This window comes from Egretta garzetta, unplaced genomic scaffold (genome assembly GCF_000687185.1).
Source record: "Egretta garzetta isolate BGI_Z169 unplaced genomic scaffold, ASM68718v1 scaffold153, whole genome shotgun sequence".
Taxonomy (NCBI): domain Eukaryota; kingdom Metazoa; phylum Chordata; class Aves; order Pelecaniformes; family Ardeidae; genus Egretta; species Egretta garzetta.
In genome coordinates, this window is record NW_009259114.1 from 692291 (window position 1) to 699960 (window position 7670).

Here is a 7670-nt window from a genome sequence, read left to right on the forward strand (position 1 = left end):
TTCTTTACAATGAGGGTGGTGAAACACTGGAACAGGTTGCCCAGAGAGGTGGTGGAGGCCCCATCCCTGGGAACGTTCAAGGCCAGGTTGGATGGGGCTCTGAGCAACCTGATGTTGTCCCTGCTCACTGCAGGGGGTTTGGACTAGATGACCTCTAGGGGTCCTTTCCAGCCCAAAACATTCTATGATTCTATGATGATTCTATGATTCTATGAACACACATTCTATATCCTGGTTTATGAACATAAGGTTCACATGATTTTAAGCCAGTTTTTACAGATCTGCATGTAAATAACACATCACAGCGCTACTCCATACATCCATGCAGTGTTCACCTGCGCTTTCCTGGCGCAAACCAAGTCTGTTTCTGCTATTAAAGACAAAGAATGAAAAGCCATATAGCTGAAGCCACAGCAGACAACCACTCCTGACTAGCTGGTTTATTCTGTTTAAAAAGCATTAACATTTTGAAGCGTTATGCACCCAAGCATATCAGACATAACTTGGTTATCTATTTCCACAGTAAATTAAGCAAAATTAAATGAGGTCCTCACCACAAAATAAGAATTAAATCAAGTATCCAATGTTAGCAGTATTGCAAGCAGTCTCCTGAATCTGAAGCAAGTTATATGAGAATCCAAGAGCGAGGAGGAAGGAGCATAAAAATTCCCATTTTCTTAAAACAGCAAAGAACTAATCCAAAAGTGACAGTACCTCAGCCAGCATTAGTCAGCATATGACAGGACAGCCAAATTTGCAAGATTCAATGAAAAATAAAATTACATCAGAAACTTTAGTTATGTTGCCTAAGTCATTTATGAGCCTTCCATAACTTACTGTTATTGGTGGCCATTCAGATTCACTCAGTCAGACACCACAGCTGTCTAAAACTGGGAGCCAAATTTCTATTCTTTCCTTCTACATAAATCTGTTTGTTCTGCAGTCAACTTGCAAGTACCTTTCTGGATTAAAAGTAAGTGAATACAACCTTGATTACTACTTCATATTTTTAATACTGATTTGGAAAATGTGACTACTATTGTAAAATTGATTTTCTTTGCTTTGGGATTTTTTTTCAGCATAGATGAATCATAGTAGCATTCAGAAACTGCATTCAATTTTATTTAAAATGTTCTTTCTATCAAATTAATATACTAAGAATTGACTTTGTTATTGTTTCTATTTTTCCCTGTAGAGCAGGGCAGACCACTAAAAATGTGTCACAATTCTGGAATGAACTGCTGGTATTGGGGCCTCTGAGAATCAGCCTAACTTAATAAAAATTACCTTAAACCCTAACTTCAGGACCTAGGTGTGAAATGTGGTCAGAGCTGAAACTTTCACTACAAAAATGGTAAAATCTTTGGGATTTGGTCCCTGAAGCTGGAGAGAGTGGTAACACTGATTCATTAATTGATATCCTATGCCTACATTTTTGTTATGCTTATTTTTTATTTATATCATTCTTCCTCCTTCACATTTTGTGATTGGTTGAACTGACTGGAAGCTGACAAACATCTGCTTTCTTACTAATGCAAATTCAAAATTCTCTGGGACTTTTTTAAAACCTGACAATCACTAAAACACTTGGCTAGAAATACCATATAAAGGAAAAAAATTCCATTGCTATTTTTAAAGACCTCTCTAAAAAAAACAAGCAAACAAACAAAAAGTTTGTTTGACTAAGAAGGATAAAACCCCCACATATAGTAGGAAAGGATGCAAGACAATGTGGATTACTGGTAAACAAATTTCTCAATAGAAACCCTCTAAGAACATGTTCAGTGGGACTCATAATTTTTAGATAAATACAGAGGAGAAGCCAATGAGACATTCTAAGTCTGTTAAATGTCACCTCTTCTCCAGAAGATGGAGCATCATGCTAAAATATTACGTACCAAAAAGCACAAGTGAACTTCAGAAAGTGTGACATTATCCCATAGATCTTTGCCCGTTTCACTTCTGAAGTGAATATGGCCTACAGGGCAAACACAACACCACAACACGCTGGGAGCAAAGAAGAGGGCCTGGCAGTGCTCAAGCTGCTCCGAGCCTGCTGTCACACCTTGTCCTTCCAGCCAACTTCTGTCACTGTGGAGAGGGCAGAGTACTGGGCCAGACTGCTTTCTTTTCAGATTCTTCCTACAGCTGCCCCAGCAAATGCTGCCCACCTAGACGCAGGTTATGATCACTCTAGAGGGCAATGAACCATCTCCAGTGAGAGTTCCAACTACTCCTATCACATCTCCAGATTCAGAACCTGATGGTCTCATCAGGCTTCCAAATTCATTTGGAGCAGAGCTTCTGATTTCCTTTCCTTTGAAAGGATTCGAATTTATACATGCAAACACTACTTTAAGAACTGAACCAACACAAACTAAATTGAAATAATCAGGGGATTCCCTTGAAAACTGCATGAATGCTCTGAACTTAATTGCTAAAGCAGACAGAAGCCAAAGTCTGAACTGAAGTAGGTACATCGAGGAGACACAAGTGCTTTTACCTCCCTCCGGAGGACAGAGAAGAGGAAATGACTGTATAACAGATTAAGATGAGAAGCCAACCCAACTTCAACTGATATATGCTTATAAAACTCCTATCTGACAGCGACTCAAATAATGTATTCAATCTAATACAGTGAATTACATAAGTTTATCATGCATTGGGCAGAACTCAAATGAAATACATCATATGAGGTTGCTAGTATATAAGCTTGTGTGCTTAAAAAAGTTCTGAAAGCAGCAACTTGAATATTCTTCCCCATTCTATTTAAATTTGTAAATCAAAATGGCAAGCAAAAGGGTATTGTAGTTCAATCCAGGAGGAAAAAAAAAGCAGCATAGACTGTGCCTTGCAAAACAAATTTTAGCAAGACAAAGTTTATTTTGCAAGGCTAGTAGTAATATTGAAAACTGGCAGGTGTTCAAAGCCTAGCCTGTTTCTTAGAGACTTTGATTCCTCAGTCAGTCTATCATATACCCAAAGTAAACAAGTCCAAATACTGGCTTGTCAGCTTAGCACGCAGGGTTACTCTTCCGCTGCTTACAAATCCTTTCTAAAGACATTTTCTTCTCAGGTAGACTTAAAACATCTCTATCCATTCTATTCCAGTGTTTATTCCCCATCTGCTAAAAATGACAACCTCTCAACATCCCTTCCTAGGGAAAAGTTATAAATCACATTAAGAATTATTAGGCTGAATTGGTTTGGGTTTCACTGTTATGACTTTTTTCTTTTTATTTGTAGGTTCCAGCAATATTAATCACACAGCAATATAGCTTCTGAGAAACTTTTCTATAAACAGATTAGCTTCTAACAAAAGTTATATGTGGGGAAAAAAAATCAAATAGACCTAGATGGCCTTGATCCACAGAAACACACTTTGGTATATGAGCCTGATAAGGCTCAAGACCACATGTAACAATGCTGATGTTAACTGTTTGCTATATAATCCTAGTAAGAAACAGTCATTGTGTGAAAAGAACAAGCCTATTTCATTATTTTATTTTACATTTAGTCTGAAAGTAAAAACTAGTGTCTAAACTCAAACAACTTGATGAAGAAGGAAGGGATTACAGCAACAGAAAGAAACTGTGGTATGGCTACTAAATATAGTTTAAGCTAAAATCCAGACAGCCTGAAAAGAATTTCTTTTATTACCTGGAGATATCAGCCCATCACAGATATAGGTAGTTCTCTAATCATTTGCTCACCCAGCCTACCGACAACGTATTTGCCTAGGGAATTTCTAGACCTCTACTATACATAGCAGAGCAGAAACAATGCACTTTTTTGTAGTTATTTTTATTTTGTAGTTATTTTTTACACAGGAATAGCCAAACTAAAGTCACATGGGTTTCTCTGTATGTGGTGGTTTTGTTTAATAGTCACTGGGGAAAAATACATGACATTTTACGCTCTAAATACACTTTCCTGGGAAATGAGAATTGTCATATAAGATTGTAGTCTGAGCAATGATGGAGCAACTAGAGAAACTGGAAACATAACAAATCATTTTGATTAATGAAAATCATGCATGTTATAGACCTTCCAGAGAAAAATAAAAATAAATCACAAACTCCTCTGTATTTCTAACTGAGTTTGTGACTAAACCCAGCAAGAGAAAAGATTATAACTTAACAAAGGTCATCTATCATTCTTCTGTGTTGCTACTTTTCACCTAAGGGTAAAACAGCAAAAAAACTCCGAATGCAAAATATTAATTTTTAAGTGTCCAAACGGCCTTTCACTCCAGCTGTATTCATCAATGTTATTCACAGGAGACTGCATTTGAAAATCTCAAATCATCTTCCTTCCAAAAAAGCTTCAGAAACTGCTTGTGAGCTAATAAAATATTATGCTTAGTTATGAATGGAAGACAAATATGTCCTCATACTTACGTATCTCTGAATTACTGTTCTAATATTCATTAATAGCTTTATACATATATATGTGAAAAGATGTATAAAATTAGTGTTGCTATTGAAAATTGTCATGGTTTAACAATACCGTCAACAAAAAATGTTCAAATTAAAAGTGACAATACACTAACATCAATAGAGCTAGGTGCTAGCAGAATCTCCTCTAAATTTAGTCATGCTTTTCCTTATCTTTAGAAACAGAATGATCAGAATGAACTTTAACAAACCAATGCTTAGGTTTGCAATGTGAATTCCAGTGTTTTCAGTTCTTGTTTGTCCACACTGCTAAATGTTATCATGATCAAAGAGAAATCTACTGTCAGCGATAAAAAGATTAACTATCAATTAGAATTAAAATGCTGTTCTTCTAGATCTTTCCTATTACTCTGGTCTTTAAGCAGCATTTTAGAGAGGTTAGTGCTACCACACTTATTCTCAGCTCCACACTCACATTTATGAAAAGCGGCATCCTCTGAAGCCTGAACAAGATCAGGGCAGAATTCTTTCTCATACAAAGGTAAAAACAATAGTCCCCTTCCTCAGTGCACATTTGAAACATAGCCATCATCCTTGTTTATTATGAAGACACAGGTGGTGCAGAGAGGACCTTCTGACAAATTGCCACAGAGATAACAAATGCACTCAAAATATTGTTTCCAAATCAATTATTGGACTAACATGTTAGTGCATTACAAGCTTCAATGCACTACTACATCATTTAATAAAATATGTCAGTGTTCACAGTTTTAACTACTCTGTTATGCAAGTAACTAAAACTAGGCATCACAGGAGTCTGTTTTCCTACTGCAATATCAAATGCTTCAATATAAGCTATAAATCATGTTCACTGGGTTTAACAGAGCAACAAAACTCATTATATAATAAGTACTAGATATCCTTTAGCTATTAGTCACCATTTCTACCCTAATTTAGGAAATTAAATACCTACTATATTGCAGTGTTCAGTGATACAGTAACATTTAGCCAGCACTTCATGTATTGATAATGCTAAAATCTGACTTTAAGAGTGGAAAAACTAAAATGATTGTTATGGAAAAAAGTGGCAGGGGATGACATATGATAGCCTCATCAGATTTGAAACAGACGAGGCTGATTACTTTTAGAAAAGAGACTCCAAAGCAAAGGCTGAAGAAGCAGCCCTTGGTCAGTCTCAAACATTTGTTGTCCTTGACACAGAAAAACTGTTCTAAAATTGAATTTCACTGTTATAAGAAAAACAAACTGATAGGTTTTATATTGTATGGGCAAGGACTAATATAGGAAAGAGACCCCTACTTCTCTATTTTTCAAAGCTAGCCTACAATATTAGTCATACTTCTTTCAGTCACTAGATTTTATCACAGAAAAAGAGAAAGAACCCCCCCTGAGTTCTAGATTCCTTTCACAGATGGTCTTTCTGTCCTGTACCAGAAGGTCTCTGATTTTTCCTGTGTTCCAAATGGGAAAAGCTTGAGACTATACTCTGAGGAACACCTAACCAGCATACGCTAGCACTGCTGCTGAAAGAAACAGTCTGTATGTCCTGCCATCCATGGAAACCAACACCAATAATACTAGGAGGAAACAAATGGGTTTATGTTTGTAAACACTGACAAAGCAACATTCGGATTTTAAAATTCAGGTTTTATGAAAAAATGAGTTTGTATTTTCATATTTTTAACTACATTTCATAGTATTTTCTGCTTGTTGAATACTTTTTCATGTCATGAAAGTAGCAGTACATTACAGAGATGGGTTGTCTTACCTTGGAATTTTACATAGAGGAATTTTCCATGCCTGGAACCAGCTTAAGACAGCTGAGGCTTTGCCACTCCTATTAATCTTCTCCTGAGAGAGGCACTCTGGGTCTAAAATCCCAAAGCTTGCACTCACTCAAGCAGACAGAGAAGAGCTACAGTCTGTGAAAACCTCCAGGACTTCCTCTTTCCTGAAGCCAACCAGCAAATCCTCTCACCCTGTACTTATAGGGACTTCCAAGTATCTTCCAAGTCCCTGAACAAATCCTCCCAAAAATTCCCTTCTGTGCACCCCTTTTAACATGGTCTGGCTTGCAATTTGTCAAGAGGTGAAAGCACAGAATCAGAGGCATGAAATTACTTGGTTTGGGAGGAACCCCAGTTCAAGTGAGAATCCCCCTCAAAGTGGGTGCAGCTAGGTCAGGTTGCTCAGGACTCTGTCAAACCAACCCATTTTCCTCAGCCTCTCCTTGTACATCATGTGCTCCAGCCTCATAACCATGTTGGTGGCCATTTGTAGTACTCCATTATGTCCTGCACTGGCAAGCCTGAACTGGTCATAGTACTCCAGATGCAATACAGAAGTGTCAAATGGAAAACAAGAATCACTTCCCTGAATCTGCTGGCTACATTGTTGCTAACACAGCTCAATGCCTGATAAACCTTCTTTGCTGCAAGGGCACACTGTTGACTCACATTCAACCTGCCCACCGTGACCCCAAGGCCCTTTTCTGCAAAGTTTCTAAGCCTTTGAATTTATCGCATCTTCGTATGACTCTGGACTCTTCCTCACTGTGATAAACATAGAAAGTATACAAAAAAATGTATTCTGACTTGTCATGCACAGCAAGAAAAACACCATCTTTTGTATCCACTTCAGCCTTTTAGTAATATTCATTTTTAATAGGACAATGACTGAGGAAAGAAATTGTTCCTACCACTGGAATCCGTCATAAGGAAGTTATATTCCCCTAATTCCTCCTCCAGTGCATAAGTATCTGAGAAAACTTCCTTCCAAGTGCTGGCTGTCTTCCCCCAGATCACATAGCTGGGGCAGAAACCACAAAATGGGGCTGAGCTTGGCCCTGAACGCTGGAGACCGGCCAGTCTATGTCCCTTGCTCCCTCACAGGCAAGGAAAGTGAGGGCTGGCTTGGCTCAGGATGAGCCTCCACAATACATGCATTGCTGACCAGAAGTGACAGAAAATAGGTGCAAGGAGACTCCATTTTGCTTCCTGTTTGTGACACGGTGGAGCAGGCATTCACCTTTCCGTGCTTAAGCAGGCCCACAGTCAGTCCTCACCTTGGATGCACCGACATTTTAATAATTAATCCTTACAGGTAAGAAGTATAATGTCTATGGCTACAGTAAAGCTCGAATTTGTAAACAACCGTTCGTGAGGCTGCCTGGGGAAATCGGTGGAGCCGCGACGCCTGGGCGCCGGTGGCGATGAGGGCTGTGGCGGGAAGCGCGCGGCCGAGCGGGCAGGG